Here is a 17,269-nt window from a genome sequence, read left to right on the forward strand (position 1 = left end):
TGTGTGTGTGTGTGTGTGTGTGTGTGAAAGAGAGAGAGAGACAGAGAGAGAGAGAGAGATCGACCGACCTGGGAGAAGCTCCTGGCTCCTGGCTCTGTCCTGGCACAGCCCTGGCTGTCGCAGCAATCTGAGGAGTGAACCAGCAGATGGAAGATTCTGTGTGTGTGTGTGTGTGTGTGTGACAGAGAGAGAGAGAGAGAGAGAGAGAGAGAGAGAGAGCGTGCTACCTTCATAGTGTTGAGACCATCAGAGCTACTGAATCTCTTTCCTTACCCCCGCCATCGACTCTGTGCTCCTAATATGGAATGTATTTTACTACTGGTTTGTCCCCTGCCATGTGACAGAAGCAGAAAACTTCCACAAGCGCCCTAGGAAACACTGCATCACAACAATTCCAATCATAACAGGTCAATGCCAGGGGCAATGGATTACTCCCGTGCTTTCTCCGCATTTTCTCCAAAAGCGCAGATCATCCCAGGGGCTGCTAGAAGAAAGTTGAAGACTTCAGAAGCGCTCCAGGCTCATGGTTCTCAGCCTAGCCTGCTCATCAGGGTCACCTGGGGAGCCCCATCCCCGCACAATGAATTAAAATCTCTCAGAGTGGTGTGCTCCCCAGCTGATCCTCATACACTGCCTAGGTGGAGACTATAGACCTGATCCTAATGCCTGGTGGATCTGGAGGAGGAAGTGGAGCCTAGAGAATTCACTGCCCACAGTAATTCATTCACAGTACAGTGGTTCTTTCTTCCAGCGAGGTGGTTTCTCATCTGTACTCTGAAACCCTATACGGACATGTTCCACATCTCCTAGGCCTCCACTTATAAAAGCAACACATTCCACCCTAGCCTGCACCTTCCTTTCCATGAATACAGATAGATGTGCAGTGACTCGCATTAGCAGCAGAAACTCAAACATCCCCCAGGAATGCAAAGGAGACCGTCAGGTCCACAGGAGAAAGCATCCGAAGGTCAACAAGCAGCACTTGAACTTGAAACGAAACTCAACCTCATTCTCCATAGTCAGTCCATGATTGAAATCCTTGCCTGTTCGAACAAAACAGTCCTAGCATATGCCTGAGCTCTGGTATAAATGTGAGTAGTACCTCCCATCACTTTCAAAAAATCTGCTAAATTGAATATTAAATGATCTGCTTACTATAGCTTAGTCCCACGGAAAATGTCATCCACACCGTCATCGGCAGATTCTTTTCCAGACTTAGCATCCCAAGCCTTTTCCTAACCCACGGGCCACGTTCTAACTTCACTCTTGCTGTGAGTCTGATAAACAACATACTCCATCTGATAGACAGTTAATACCCAGGGGGCCAATGGTCGGTAGCCTTGGACTTCTCAGCTTAATCACCCTGGCTTTAATGCCACTTAAATCAGAATGTAAGCACTGAAAGAATTCCAGGAATCCGATGATATAAATTGTATTTTTAGAGCCGTGAGTGACTTGAGCGACTGAAACAGAGCAGTGACTAAAGATAGTTCTCCTTGGTTTTCCCATGATTTATCACAAGCGAGTTCACAGCAGGTTAAAATAATTGAATGTGGTGATCACACACATACGGGCATGGCTTTATGAGCCGTCATTCATAACATATTTGTCACAAAGCATAATTTCCATGATAGAAACTCTGATTCACACGCAACGCTGTTGCAGCGACGACATAGTGGAAGTAACTCCTTCGTGGAGGCTGGCGATGTTAGCTCAATGTCCAGGCTCCAGCTCCAGCTTTGGGGAAAAGACAGCAAGGAAGTGACTGTGTCCCAGGCGAATATGTGAGTACCTCCTGACCAAATGCTCCCTTTGGGGGCAGGTGTTCGGCCTAGCAGTGATGGTGCTGGGTAGAACGCCCATGTCCCACATCTGCGTGCTGGGGTTTGATGCTAACTGCCTGGGAGGTCGTAGGTGTTGACTCAGGTCGTCGGCTCCCTGCCACCCCTGTGGGAGACCTGGATGGAGTCTCTGGCTCCTGGCTTTGACCTTGGCCCAACTCTGGCCATTGTGGGCACTGGGGGAATAAACGAGGGGATGGGAACTCTGTCTCTGCACCTCTCTCTCTCTCTCTCTCTCTCTACTGCTCAAATAAATAAGTGATCTTTAAAATGATCACTTTTATTGGAAGATAAAGAAAGAAATTTCCATTACGGCGGTGATTACGACTCAGGGCTCTCCATTGTGGATTCTTACCTGTTTCTTGCCCCTTGGTTTCTCTTTGACTTCTGCTCTTTGTTTTCCGCTTGAGTCCCGATGTACTTTTTCCTCTCCTTAGCAGCTGTGTCCCTGCTATACTCTGGAGTGACTACACGAGTTCTTGGGGGTCCCTTGTGCGGAGTAGAGATAGGAGACGTGTGGCTGCACGCAAGTCCTGCACTCAGCTGTGTAGGAAGTGCAGCTTGCCTTATTTTTCTATAACTCTACTTAATTTCTATTTGTAGTCCCGATTTGGCTTAATCACAGAGATGTAATCTCAGTCAAGTCAGGACGTCCTCATCTAAACCCAGGGGATAGCACAGGACCCGGCCGATTCTCCACCTTCGATCCTGCTGGGATGTTCTATCGCTGCCCCTTTTTTTGGGGGTGGGGGGCGGGGGCTGCCGGGCTGCAGGGGTGGGTGGCAAGTGCCCAGGACACCTTCCTGGGCCTGCGCCATCCTTGTCAGGTTTCCTGGCTTCGCTGGCTCGCCTCCTTCTCAGACTTGAAGCGTCTTGTCTGGTCTAGAGAAAAAGTTTCCCAGCTTTTCATCTTATCTTTCAAATCTTTGGTTTATGACCAGAACCTGAGACTTGGTCCTCAAAAGCTGAAAATATGACTCCTCTGTTATCTTCCTTTTGCCTGGTTTTCCCTGCCCTGAAGATTTGCAGAAGGCCTGGTTGCCTAACCGGGAGAAAACACAGGAAATACCAGAGAAAACATATGGGCAAATATCTCACAAGTTTCTCACCATAGGCATTAGGCTGCAAGAAGCAGTCCCAACATACAACAGGAGGCCAACAAAGATGACTACTATCTTTATGCAAAAGTTTAAGCACTGGCTCCATGTTTCCTGGCTGTGCCCAGGGACCCATTAGTGAAGCTTTGTATGCCTCAGTTTTCCCCTCTCTAAAATGGGGTTTACAATAGTATCTACTTTACAATGTCATATTATTGAAAGTACTCAATGGCTTAAATACATTGTTCTTATTATCACTACTACAGACTTCTTCCCTTAAAGCTGTTGGTGCCATGATTGTGATGATGTGGTCTGAGGCAGGCAGAGAAGATTGACACATCACACCTAGCATTTCACAGGGAAAGATGAGGCTACTGGTTCCAGGCCATCAGTCTTGGATGAGTTTCTCAGAAATGCAATCCTTGGAGGTAGCTCTGTGGCATAGTGGGTTAATCTGTTTCCTGTAGCACTGGCAACCCAGGTGGGTGCTAGTTCAAGTTTTGATCCAGCTCCCTGCTAATATGCGCGGAAAAGCAGCAGAAGGTGGCCCACGTACTTGGACCCCCTGCAACCACTTGGGAGACCTGGATAAAGTTCCTGGATCCTGGCTTCAGCCTGGCTTTGCCCTGGCCATTGCTGTCATCTGGGGAGTGAACCAGCAGATGGGAAATCTCTGTCTGTGCCTCTGCCTCTCACTCTCTGTAACTCTGCCTTTCAAATAAATAAGTAAACCTTGAAAAAAAAGGAAGAAAGAGACAATGCAAACCTCTGGATAAAATCTGAGTGGAATTATTCTGAAGACTGGTTAAAAGGAATCAGCTTACAGGAATCAAGGGAGTCCTGGAGTCTAGCATAGAAGTGTAGATTCCTGGTGGGGAGCTATTGTCTGGATTGGAAGACAGAATCACGCTTCTGATGCGGGGGACAAGGAGACAGAGGAAGGCAGAGGAGGTAAGTTAGACACAGGTGAGCCAAGTGTGTGTGTGAGGAACATGCCTAGTGACCACTGATGGTGATCTGGAGCCAGAGAACTGGATATATGTCAGATCTCTCCTCTAGTTGAGGCCCATAGGCACCTGCAGAAGAGGTACCACTTCTGCGTGTGGACAGCAGGGGAAACTGATGGACAGACAATGGTCCACGGGTCCCCAGATTTGTGGGTTTTTTTAAGATTGATTGATTGACTGATTGATCTGAAAGGCAGAATTACAAAGAGAGATGGAGAGAGAGTTTTCTACCTGCTGGTTCACTCCCCAAATAGCCTCAACAGCCAGGGCTGGGCCAGGCCAAAGCTAGGGACCTGGAACACCATCCAGGTCTCCCACATATGTGGCAGGGGCCTAAGGGTTTGACCCATCTTTTACTGCTTTCCCAGGGGCATTAGCAGGGAACTGGATCAGAAGCAGAGCAGCCGGGACTCGAACCAGTGTTCCAATGGGGGATGCCGGCGTCACAGGTGTTACAAAGCTGCCCCCCTCCAGGTTTCAGAGGTCTCATGTCATCAGATGACCAATGAGAATGAGAATGTGGAGACCTTCTCTCTCCATGGCACCTGCCCAGCTGTTCTGTCTCAGAACCAGTCCTTCTCAACCCATTCTCAGCCAGAATGAACAATCTCAATGGGACAGTGGACAGGGAATCACATCAGAAGTTGTGAGACCTGAACTCCACACTCAGTCAACGGCCAACCAGTTTGTGTCCCTAAACATATCCCTCCACTTCCCTGGGCCTTAGCATCCTCGGGGAGGAGGTGGGACTGGATAAAAATGGCTTCATTTGGATACAGTCATGTGGCATAGCTAGGGGTGTGAGAACCAGAGGGACATCAGTATTGATTCTGTGTCTGTCATTTACCAGATGTAGATCAGCTTATTTAATTTCCTAAGTTCCAGTTCTCCTGCATATAAAGATGGGAGTGATCACAGCACAGCCTTCCTTTGATTACTTTGAGTTCAAAAGTGTATAAGGGGCTGGCGCCGTGGCTCAATAGGCTAATCCTCCGCCTAGTGGCGCCGGCACACCGGGTTCTAGTCCCGGTCAGGGCGCCGGATTCTGTCCCAGTTGCCCCTCTTCCAGGCCAGCTCTCTGCTGTGGCCAGGGAGTGCAGTGGAGGATGGCCCAAGTGCTTGGGCCCTGCACCCCATGGGAGACCAGGAGAAGTACCTGGCTCCTGGCTTCGGATCAGTGCGGTGCGCTGGCCGCAGCACGCTGGCCGCAGCAGCCATTGGAGGGTGAACCAACGGCAAAAGGAAGACCTTTCTCTCTCTGTCTCTCTCTCTCTCTCACTGTCCACTCTGCCTGTCAAAAAAAAAAAAAGTGAATAGGATGTGTTCAGCACCAGTGGGAAATACTGGAAGTACTTGGCTGGTTGTTGTCAATATCACTGTAGTGATTACTCCGTGGAACTCAGGGTTTCAATCAGGTCAGGACCTACCAAGTTGGTTGCGTGGGAAAATTCAAGGCTGTGGACCCTGCTTCATTCAGAAGAGCAGCTTTGTGTCTCTGTCTATGATAAAACTCAGTGTTCCACACATAAAAATAATAATAATGCTATAAAGCTCTGGACTAGGCTGAGGGTTGGCAAACTTTCTCTGTAAAGGACAACATAGTAAATATTTTGAGCTTAACAGGTCGCCATGCGGTCCCCTTTTCATTCCTTCTCATTTTATTAGAGTCGGGGTTAGAGGTGGGATTAGGCTAAGAGAATCAAGAATATCTATTAGGATAGAGTAATATGAAGAAAAAGAAAGGATAGGCACTTTGGCATAGTGGGTTAAAGCACTACTTGGGAAACCTGCATCCTGTGCGGGCACTGGTTCAAGACTCAGCTACTCCACTCCCAGTCCAGCTCCCTGCTAATGTGCCCCAGAAGCAACAGGTGATGGCCCAAGTATTTGAGTCCCAGCCAGACATGTGAGAGACCCAGATGGAGATCCTGACTCCTAAGTTTACCTGGCCTAGTCCCAGCCATTGCGGCCATTTGGAGAGTGAACTGGTGGGTATAAGATCTCCCTCACTTTCTCTCTATGTCACTCCGCCTTTCAAAGAAATAAATAAATAAACATTGAAAAAGCATAGTAGGGTAACTATTATACTACTGAGCTCTCATGTGCACATAATGAATTGAATCCAAATCAGTTTTATTTCCCATATCACAGCAAAATGCGAGTTAGGCATTGGGAAGTTACCCCCCAGAGTGTTTTGGGGAAGTAGAATCTCCATCCAGTGGCTTTGTAAGCGCCCTCAACTCTAGAGACCTCCTCTGGGAGGAAATAAAAGAGAGATGGGCCCATGTTTGAGAACCCTATAGAGATGCCAAGGCTGCTCTCAGCTCAGGGGCTGCACAGGGACAGAAGGCAGAATGCCCGTGGCCTGTAGGTCACAGTTGACCAACTCTGGGACAAGCCCGTGTCTCATAGCCTTCTGACGAGGAACCCAAACCCTCTGTGATAAATCTTTCTCTTTCTTCATCAGGGTAGCCTCGCTCCCCACCTTGAAAACATCTACTATCTTTCACGGGGCAATATTTTTCGTATTTATAACAGTTGTCAGATTAAGTGTTTTTGTTAAATTTTATGTGTAATATTGCACAGAGTTCGTTGGTGAACAGTTTTCCTAAAGCTGGTGGATTCGTTTCTTAGGGCTGCTGTCGTGAAGTACCACAAACTGGGTGGCTTCAAACAACAGAAATTTATTCCCTTCACAGTCTGGAAGCCAGAAGTCCCAAATCAGAGTATCGGAGCTTGGTTCTTGCCGAGAGGGCATCTGACCGTGCTTCTCTCCAACTTCCGGGGAAGCAGCCACCCTTGGCGTTCCTTGGCTTGCACACACGTCACGCCAATCTCTGCCCCCATCTCCACATGCCGTTCTCCCTGTGTGCTGGGTCTTCCCATGGCTCTCTTCTTCCTGGATCATGGCCTACTCTGGCGACCTCATCTGAGCTTGATTAAATCTCTGAAGACCCTATTTCCAAATAAGGTCACGTTCACACGTATGGGGGCTTGGGACTTCGAACTGCCCTTTTGGGGGGCGGGAGACACCGTTCAGCCCATATAACAGGTGGCCATGGTGCACGGGTGCCTACTCAGCTACAGGTATCTAAATGAGAAGTGAGAGGGATGATTGGGTTGCCTCGTGTCACATCAGAGATGAAGAAGACAGACGAGGGACCTCTACAGCTTCATTTGTACCTGCACTGTAAGATGAACAGAGAATAGGACTCTCACTGCTGCCACCTTGAAGAGGGTAGATTTTTTTTCCTTTTCAAAAAAGCATTTTTCTTATGGTCATGGAACAATGATCTAGAAAATTTTGCACATTCTGTACCCTTCTCCTGTTTTCAACTTATAAATGCTGTATTCAAAATACCGGAACAATGTGGCTTGTGGCTGCTAACAAAATTAAATTTAAAAGCAAAAAGTCTCATAATACCCAAGTCACCCTGTGAGGGAAACACAGCCTGGTACCCTAGGCAAGAAACACACTTTCTGGTGATTTCTCACCCCTTTCCCTAGGGGTCAAGACTTGAAAATCACTACCAGCTGTTTGTAATTCTTTCCTATTTTGAAACAGATGACTTCGAATGCTAAACCATCACTAGGGCTAAGATTTATTTGCCCCTACTTGGTCTACGTTACAGACACCCAATTTGCAAAGTAGAGAAAAGAAGCAAAATATGCTTTTGATGATCTCACCCCACCTCTGGCAGTGGAAAAGCCACTGACATCCCAGAATCTGTGCAAGTGAATTAACTGGCCCATATCGCACCATCTCCAATACTCCAAAGCAACGTACACACATCTGAGTTTCAAAGTTCCACGGTGCTTTTTGCCTTTGCGCCTATTCACTGCCTCCAATTGCGATTTCTCTTACTCCTTCCAAAGTGCAAACTCTTTGAAATCTTGGCCCCATGACTCAAGATGCAGAGGAAAGTGTCGAGAGAGAAAGGGAGAATGTTGAGATGCTGGAAAGGAAAGGAGAGGCATGGGTGAATCCTTCAGAAAAGAGGAAGTATGGGCTAAGGGGCTGAACCGGAATGGTCCCTGCCCTATGTAGGAACACCAAGACGCTGGGGATTTCTCTTTTAGTTCTCTGGGAGCCTGTTAAAGCCTAGAGTAGGAGATTGAAAAGTCAGGTGAATGTGCATAGTGATAACTCTACCTAAAGCCAGCAGCATAAGCAAGTTCACTTAGCTCCTCCTGCCTCCATGCTTTTCTTATATGGTAGGATTAAGAATAGAATGTGCCACCAAAAATCTGTGGGAATCAAACATGATCATGGACATAAAGGGCTTAGTACATAGAGAGTCTGCACAGCGATCCCCAACCTTCCTAAATGTGCCTGCTGGAATTGCGATGGTTGTGAGATTCAGCCGGGGAGCTGTCTATTTACTAAGCATAATTTAATACATTGTTATTTTCAAGGAAATCTGGGGAAGAATCCTGTATCAATACTAAGAGCTCAATAAAGAGTCTCTATTTCTATTAAGCTAGTCTGTATTCATCATCCATCAGGAATTACGTTGAAGATAACATCATGGAAAGGAATCGGCAATGTGGGCCGATTCTGCGGTATCATTACTTAGCCATCTTGACTGTGGTCTAATACAAAGCCAGCCTGGCTGTGTGCAGAGCCAGAAAACTTTTAACTAACACCAATACACTCCCAGCTTAAAGCTCCAGTTCAAGCTTATTTTAATTTCACTCTTATTTAGGTGAGGAGGGACCTTAACTTAGAACACGAACTTGGGTCTTGCTCAATAAATTCAGTGGTTATAAATCTAATCTATGATTCATTTCCATTTTTACCCCGTGGATGAATAAGAGAAAGCCTGTGACGTGCCAATTACTGCATTTCTGAGGCACCCCAGTCAAAATATCTTAAAGGGACATTGAAAAATCTCGTTGTCCAGTATTTTCCTTTAAGGGCTTGTTCTCCCTTTAACTATTTAAGCTACTGTTTATCCATCTCTTAGATACCCAGAGAAAAGTCTCTGTATAAATTGCTTCTGTTCGTGACTGCTTTAATGGTTCTCAGAACTCCATACCATAAGTAACATGTTTTATAATTATTTTCTGTCTTCTGCAATGTAGTTTTCTTGTTTTGTCCCAGTCTGCACACTGACTCCTAAGAAGAAACTAGAATATGTAATTCATTGTACTTACTCCAGTGTCTAGAATAGAATTTTCTTCAAATCTCCCAGTGAAAAGATTCAGGAACAAATTGCATCCAGCTACAGGGTATCAATTTAAAGTCCTTTATCTGGGGTAGACAAAGGTACTTTTAAAAGGTTCATAGAAAATGGAATTAAAGGGTAAGTTATTTGGTGCAAATCATGGAAATCTATACATAGTTGTGTCATAATATGCATTTCCATAAATGTCTTGAATATCCCTCCTATGTATGGATTTCAAATATTTTTGTGACAAAATAAACTTTAATTCCATTTTCTTCCAACTGTTTGATATACCCTTATGTCTTTCTAATCACTTAACTGTTGCTTGTTATATCTTTGCATCCTTGTTATTACACTATTAATAGTAGATTGCACAAGATGGCACATGAGCCTGAGGGCTTTGAAATAGCCTTGAATTGCTTTCTCCCAGGGGTGCCATCTCTTAAGGGGGAAAGAATGGCTAGGCAACAGTGGCAAGGAAAAACTATGTTTTAGTTACGTCCCTGGCCCAAAATAGTCATGTGGCGCTCCCAGAGGCTGGGCTGGTAAGGGAGAAAGTTTTATTTACCCCCAACTGCCATGCATCTGCCCCCAAAGCATAATCTTGGGTTCCTACTATTGTTAACAGGAAATTGCACTCTGTAGTACCAAAGAGAAAGGACCTAGGATGACAGAAAATAACAATGGCTTTTAATGGGACCAGCTGGCACTGTGAGGTAGTAGTAGGTTAAGCCTCTATCTGCAGCGCCAGCATCCCATACGGGTGCCGGTTGGAGTCTTAACTGATCCAATTCTGATTCAGCTCCCTGCTAATGGCCTGGGAAAGCAACAGAAGATGGTCCAAGTCCTTGGGGCCCTGCACCCATGTGAAAGACCTGGAAGAAGCTCCTGGCTCTTGGCTTTAGATTGGCCTAGCTCTGACCATTGGGGAGTGATCCAGCAGATGGCAAACCTCTCTCTCTGCCTCTTCCTCCCTCTTTCTGTAACTCTGCTTCTCAAATAAATAAATCTTAAATAAAAAAAGAAAAGGAGTGGCTTTTAGTTAGGTTAGGGTAACTCTGTAACAAAGAGTTATGGCCATGTACAGTTAAGATTTATTTCTCCATCACTGTACAATGAAGGCTGCTGGTGCATGAAGAAGGCTCCACTCCATCAGTCTTTGGGGACCTAGAATTCTGTCTAGTAGCTCTTGAGGCCACCTCTGCATGGGAGGAAAGAGATGTCATGGAACAATTTTTAACTTGAGATTATATTGCTCACTTGTGCCACCATTCAAAAACCAAGCCTCAAGACAAGTCTTTTTTTTTTTTTAATGATTTCTTGAATTATTTGATAGGGAGGGAGGGAGGGAGGGAGAGAGAGAGAGAGAGAGAAAGAGAGATCTTCCATCAACTGGTTCACTCCCCAAATGGCCACAACAGCTATGGCAGAAACAGGCCATATGAGGGTCAGGAACTCAAGTACTTGGGCCACCATCTGTTGCTTCTCAGGTGCATTAGCAGGAAGCTGGATCGGAAGCAGAGTAGTTGAGACTCCAGCCAGGCATTCTGATACGGGATATGGCATTCCAAGCAGCGGCTTAACCCAATCTGCCACAATGCCCACCTCCTGGGCAACCCTTCATTGTAGGAGTCATTTATCCATGCACCCAGGAGCAGAAGAGAACCAGCTTGGTGAACACCTAGCTTTCCCTATGACAGAGAATGAGTGTTTATCTCTCAGACCTAGAAAGTAGCTGGCTGAGCCATTACTCCAAGTTGTCAAAGAAAGTATGGAGACCCCAAAAGGGAAATTGAGAGCCAATGCATGGAAGATGACCCCCCCAAAAAAAAAACTAACAAACAATGAAACCCGAAATCCCACAATTCCTAATTGTTCAGTTTAGGATCTGAATTATCACATCAGTGTTTCACTGTAGAACAGTAACAGAATTAAGAGGCTGTGGATATGAGGCAAATAGAATTCTTTGTCCAGTTAGCAACTGATGCTTGTTTTCCTTCAAACTCTGTATTCTCGTCCTAATTTCTGCATATTTCTACTTCTACCTCCCACTGAGTGCTCAGGCACAGTTTTAAAAACAAGAAATATCACCCATGGCATATTTACTGTCATAATAAAAGTATGGCTTTTCAAGGTACGATTTTTGGTTTTTTAACTTCTCCCGGCTGGGAACTGTGTCTTCAATTCAGATAACGCATCACCCAGTGGAAGGTAAAGGTGGCTGCTGCTGAGGGCGAACACCTGTGCCTTCTTGGTCCCTACTATCTTTCCAGGCACCTTCCAAGTGTTACCCATTTAGTTCCTCCAGCAACCTGCCAAGTAGGGCTTAGTATCACTTCCACACTTTGCAGTTTTGGAAACTGAAACAGCAGGAGGTTAGGTAAGTTGTCTGAAGTCACACAACCATTATCGGGGCCAGTATTTCCACCAAAGAAAGAACAAGGTCTTAACCACTATGTTCAACAGCTTTGGCGCCAAAAGCTGAACATCCCCCTCAGAGTACTTAAATGAGAAACACAGATAAGCATGATTTTGCCCTCAATTATTGTTTTTTCTATCAAAAATAGAACTTTCAAGTTTATTTAAACAGCAAAGCATAACACCACTGTTACCATGGCTTTGTATTTTCAAAGATTTAGAGAAAGATATAAAAATATCAGGTCCTAGATACAAGTAAGCACCTTTTCCATCAATCTGAACAAGAAATATTAACCCTTTCCTTCCCTACTTTATAGGGATGAAAAAAGGAATCTTTTATTCACTTTCTCATTTGTGGGACTTGTTAATTCTTTTGCTCTTTAGAATTTTTTTTTTAAACATGGACATTGATTGATTTCTAAAACCATCAGAAAAAGATTTGCCTCTTTTATTCCTAACTTCTATTAACACTCTCTTCAATAGGGAATAGCTGGAAATTTTTTCTTCCATATGAAAAAAATAATGCCTGATATAGTTACATGGTTTTCGTATACTCAAAATAATTTCCTCCAGCATTCAATTTTACCATTGCTATGCCTCTATGCCATGCAAGATGCAACATTTCCATGTTTTCTCTTTTTTTGATTATTTATTTGAAAGAGAGAGAGAGAGAGAGGAGAGAGAGAGAGAAAGAATATGAATCTTTCATCTGCTGGTTCACTCTTCAAATAGCCACAGTGGCCAGGGCTGGGCCAGAAGGAAGCTAGGAGTAGGGAGCTTCATCTGGGTCTCCCATGTAGGTGGCAAGGACCCAAGCACTTGGGCTATCTTCCGCTGCCCTCCCAGGTGCATTAGCAGGGTGCTGGATTGGAAGTGGAGCAGTCGGTACTCCAACCAGCACCCTCATGGTGCTATGGACAGCAGCTTTACCCACTATGCCACAACACTGGCTCCTACTTCTACTATTTGCTATTTTATGTTGCATGGGCTGGAAAATAATGATGGTACTGCATAGAAGAGGTGAGAACCTCACTCGGCAATTCCACATCTTCTGTGAAAAGCATTAAGTGCTTGTCCATTAATTAGTAGGATGTTTTTGTAAATGCTCCTAATAAGATCTAGGAAGTTCTTTTCCTAGTTTGCTGACAGTTTGTGTTAAGGACAGTTGTTGAATTGTGTCTAATGGTTTTTCCCTGTCAGTTGATAACAGTATATGGTTTTCTGTCTTGAGACTGCTGTTTTGGTGGATGACATTGACAGACTTTTGAATACTGAACTAGTCTTATGTTCTAGCCAAGATAACCTCTATAAAATTTATAATTGGAGTGCATTCTTTTTACACACTGTTGGGTACAATTTGCATTTTTTAACTTAACATTTTTGCATCTATGCTCATGAGAGATATTAATCTATACTTTCTTTTCTTCTCTCTCTCTCTCTTTCTCTCTTTCTCTCTCTCTCTCCTGCAGAAGAGTACTTCAGAAAGCTCATGGAAAAATCAAATTAAATGATAAATTTATTTTGGTGCAAATGTTTTAAGCCACACATAGTTTTTTTCATAATATGAATTTTATGGACTTTTTAAAAGCCACGTGATGCTTAGCTTTCAAAAATTTGTGTACAAATGTATCTTTCAGTTTCATTTTCCACAAACATAGTTTTTTTCATAATATGAATTTTATGGACTTTTTAAAAGCCACGTGATGCTTAGCTTTCAAAAATTTGTGTACAAATGTATCTTTCAGTTTCATTTTCCACAAACTTATAAAGTCCCCTCCTAGCCCTCTGGCCTTAGAATCAGAGTAATGGTAACTTCTCATACACTGAGCTAGGAAGTAAATTCTCTTCTACTTTCTGGAAGGGATATTATAGAATTGGTATAATTTCTTTGAAAAATGTTAAAAAAATTCCAATGAAATCTTCTGGGCCTAGAGAAACTTTTCAGAAAGTTTTAAAACTACAAGATCAGTTTTCTTAAAAGCAATAGAGCTATTCAAGTTCTCTAATACATTTTGAGTGAGTTTAGGTAATTTGTGTGGTTTTTTTTTTTTTTTGAGGAATTGGTCCATTTTATCTAACTTATCAAAAATATATGTATTATTCATAGATATATGTGTTATTTACAGTTCCACTAATGCTCCCTATCATTTAATACCACTGGAGTCTCTTTCATTCCTTCTTTATCATTCTTGCTAAACATTTACTAATGTTATTGATCTTTTTAAAACCCCAGCCTGAGGGTCTGAATTTTATCTATTGATTCCCTATTTTCAACTTCCTTTACTTCTACCACTATTTTTCCCTTCTTTCTTTCTGCTTTCAGTCTATTTTGTTCTTCTTGAGGGGGAAGCTTAGAAAATTTATTTGAGGCATCTCTTGTCTGACATAGGCTTATAATGTCATGAATTTCCCTCAAATCACTGTTTTTTTTTAAAAGATTTATTTATTTAGTTGAAAGTCTGAGTTACACAGAGAGAAGAGAGAGAGAGAGAGAAATCACTCCCCAGATGGCCACAACAGGCGGAGTTGTGCCGACCCGAAACCAGGGGCCAGGAGCTTCTCCCAGGTGTCCCACGTGGGTGCAGGGGCCCAAGGACTTGGGCCATCTTCTACTGCATTCCCAGGCCACAGCAGAGAGCTGGATCAGAAGAAGAGCAGCCAGGACTAGAACCAGCGCCCACATGGGATGCCGGTGCTTCAGGCCAGGGTGCTAACCCGCTGTGCCACAGCGCTGGCCCCAAAATCACAGTTTCCACTTACCTCACTCAATGGTGTATGGGTTATTCTCATTTTTGCTTAGTTGAAGTTATTTTGTCATTTTCCTTAAGACTTTCTTTCTGCATTGCTTATAGATTATTTAGAAGGATGTTGTCTAATTTCTAGGTATTCAAAGATTTTTCTTTTATTCTTCTTGTTATCCTGTTGTTGATTTTTAGCTTATTTAGATTGTAAGTCAAAGAACATACTTTGGCTGATTTCATATTTTTGCATAATTTAAATTATTTACTAATGTTTGTTTTATGACCTAAGGTGTGACTTTCCTACTGAGCCTTCCATGTGTTTTTTGGTTTTTGCTTTTTTTTTTTTTTTTGACAGGCAGAGTGGACAGTGAGAGAGACAGACAGAGAGAAAGGTCTTCCTTTGCCGTTGGTTCACCCTCCAATGGCCACCGCGGCCGGCGCGCTGCGGCCGGCCCACCGTGCTGATCCGAAGGCAGGAGCCAGGTGCTTTTCCTGATCTCCCATGGGGTGCAGGGCCCAAGCACTTGGGCCATCCTCCACTGCACTCCCTGGCCATAGCAGAGAGCTGGCCTGGAAGAGGGGCAACCAGGACAGAATCCGGCACCCCGACCGGGACTAGAACCCGGTGTGCCGGCGCCGCAAGGCGGAGGATTAGCCTAGTGAGCCACGGCACTGGCCTTCCATGTGTTTTTAAAAGAATATGTATTCTACTCTTATGGGTAAAATAACCTATAAATGTCATTTAGATCCCGTTGGCTGAGAGCACTGTTCAATTCTTCTATATCCTTGACGATTTTCCATTAGTTCTGTAGATTACTGTCACAGCAGTGTTGAAATCTCCAAATACACCTGTGGAGTTATTTTATTTCTCCTGGTACTTCCGTGAACTTTAGATCATGGATTTTAAAGCCCTGTCACTAGGTGCATACACACTGAAGACTGTCACATCTTCATGGGGAGTTGACATTTTCATCATTGTGTACTGTCCTTCTTTATTGCTGGTAACTGTATTCACTGTGAAATCGACCATGTCTGATAGCATAGTCACTCCAACTTTCTTTTAGTCAATATTTTCATGGTATGTTTTTCCCATCTATTTAGACTTAGCTTACTTACATCATTATCTTGCAAATGAGTTTCTTACAAACAGTATATCATTGGGGAGTTTAAAAAATGTGACTCATAATTTCTGACTTTTACTTGGTATGTTTACATACTTTACATTTAGTGCAATTCTTTGTATGTTTGGATTTGGGGCTCTTATTATTTGTTTTCTGTTTAGTCCTTGTTTTTGTTTTATTTATTTTTTCCTGTATTCTTTGGAATTTAAAAATATTTTTAGCATTCCATTTTTACTTATCTGTTGTATTTTTCACTCTGCTTCTTTTTGTCTCTGCTTATTTCTGTGTGTATATTTGTTAGGCAGTCATACAGACACACACACATATATGATATTACCCAATTTCAAAAAATTTTTATAAACCTATAATAACCAAGACTATCGTATTGGAGAAAAGAGAGACGAAATGAAGTACAAAAGAAGAAAAGTCCAGAAAGAGACCCACACGAATATAAACAGTTGGTTTTTGACAAAAGTATGATAGCAATTCAATGGAGAAGGGGTAGTCTCTTAAACAAAAGGTGATGAAATAATTTGGCATTCATATGAAAGAATCAAATTTAATTAAAACTCATACCTCATATAAAATTAACTTAAATGTGTAGTAGGGCTCAATATAAAAATGAAAAACTACAAGAATTTTAGAAGAAAACAGAAAAAATTCTTTATGACATTTGGATATGCAAGTTGTTAAACACAACACCACAACCATCATCCACTTAAAATTATAATATATTGTAATTCAATATATCATAATATACTAAATAATGTATATTAAATCAAAATGTAAAATTTTTCTTTGAGAAAGAAACTAAGAGATAAAAAAAAATAAGCTATAGACTTGAAGAAAAATTTTCAAATCATGTATCTGATAAAGAACTTGTACCGCAACTAATTAAGAGTTCTCAAAACTCAGGAGAAAGAAAACATACAACCCAAGTTAAAAACGGGGCACAACCCAAGTTAAAAACTGGGCAAAATATTGCAACAGAATCCTCATCAAAGGTGATATGCAGAAGAGAGAAATGAGCACAGAAGATAGCCCACATCATTAGACATCAGGGAAATTAAACCCTAAAAGCTACTTTGATTTAGATGTTATACCACATTAGAATTTCACTTACTTAGAGAGAATCATCATTATCAAGAAGTAATAAAATGTTGAACATGGGCATTAAGAAGAGTTGTCAATCAAGAAGTGGAAGACATAGGGTGGGTATTTTGTGCAGCCGTTAAGACACTGCTTGGGTCAGCGCTGCGGCTCACTAAGCTAATCCTTCGCCTGCGGCGCTGGCAACCCGGGTTCTAGTCCCGGTCAGGGCACCGGATTTTGTCCTGGTTGCCCCTCTTCCTGTCCAGCTCTGCTGTGGCCCGGGAGTGCAGTGGACGATGGCCCAAGTCTTTGGGCCCTGCACCCGCATGGGAGACCAGGAGGAGGCACCTGATTCCTGGCTTCGGATCAGCTCGGTGCGCCGGCCACAGCAGCCATTGGGGGGTGAACCAATGGAAAAAGGAAGGCCTTTCTCTCTGTCTCTGTCTCTCTCTCTCTCATTGTCCACTCTGCCTGTCAAAAAAAAAAAAAAAAAAAAAAAAGACAGAGGATGATAGTGGCACTTGCTTTTGCTCTAGGGAAGAAAACCCGGAAGGTTTTCTTACCTGAACAGATGTTTAGCATCTAAGCAAGAGGATGGGTACTCATCAAAGGACTCTACCAACAAAAGTCAATTTTATTACCAAACTACATCAATTTTTGGAGCCAAGTTCTCTGGAGATGCCTTCCAGGTTTCTCAGATATGGTTGACTTGAGCTACATGTATGCAGGAGCAAGTCGATGTGGCCATCTGTGGCCATCTGAGAGGTGTAACTGACTGAGAAAT

The 17,269-nt window shown here is 43.3% G+C and overlaps 1 long non-coding RNA gene across 1 annotated transcript in view; it reads left to right on the forward strand.

Moving 5' to 3' along the window:
• The first annotated feature begins 1,469 nt into the window (after positions 1-1,469).
• Positions 1,470-17,269, forward strand: part of LOC127484430 (uncharacterized) — a 104,508-nt gene continuing 88,708 nt past the window's right edge. Inside the window, exon 1 of the long non-coding RNA XR_007911396.3 lies at positions 1,470-1,784. This is a non-coding gene — a long non-coding RNA (uncharacterized LOC127484430). The remainder of the gene's footprint in view (positions 1,785-17,269) is intronic.

The sequence above is a fragment of the Oryctolagus cuniculus genome, chromosome 17 (assembly GCF_051225735.1).
Source record: "Oryctolagus cuniculus isolate XC-2025 breed Fujian yellow rabbit chromosome 17, ASM5122573v1, whole genome shotgun sequence".
In the NCBI taxonomy this organism is placed as follows: domain Eukaryota; kingdom Metazoa; phylum Chordata; class Mammalia; order Lagomorpha; family Leporidae; genus Oryctolagus; species Oryctolagus cuniculus.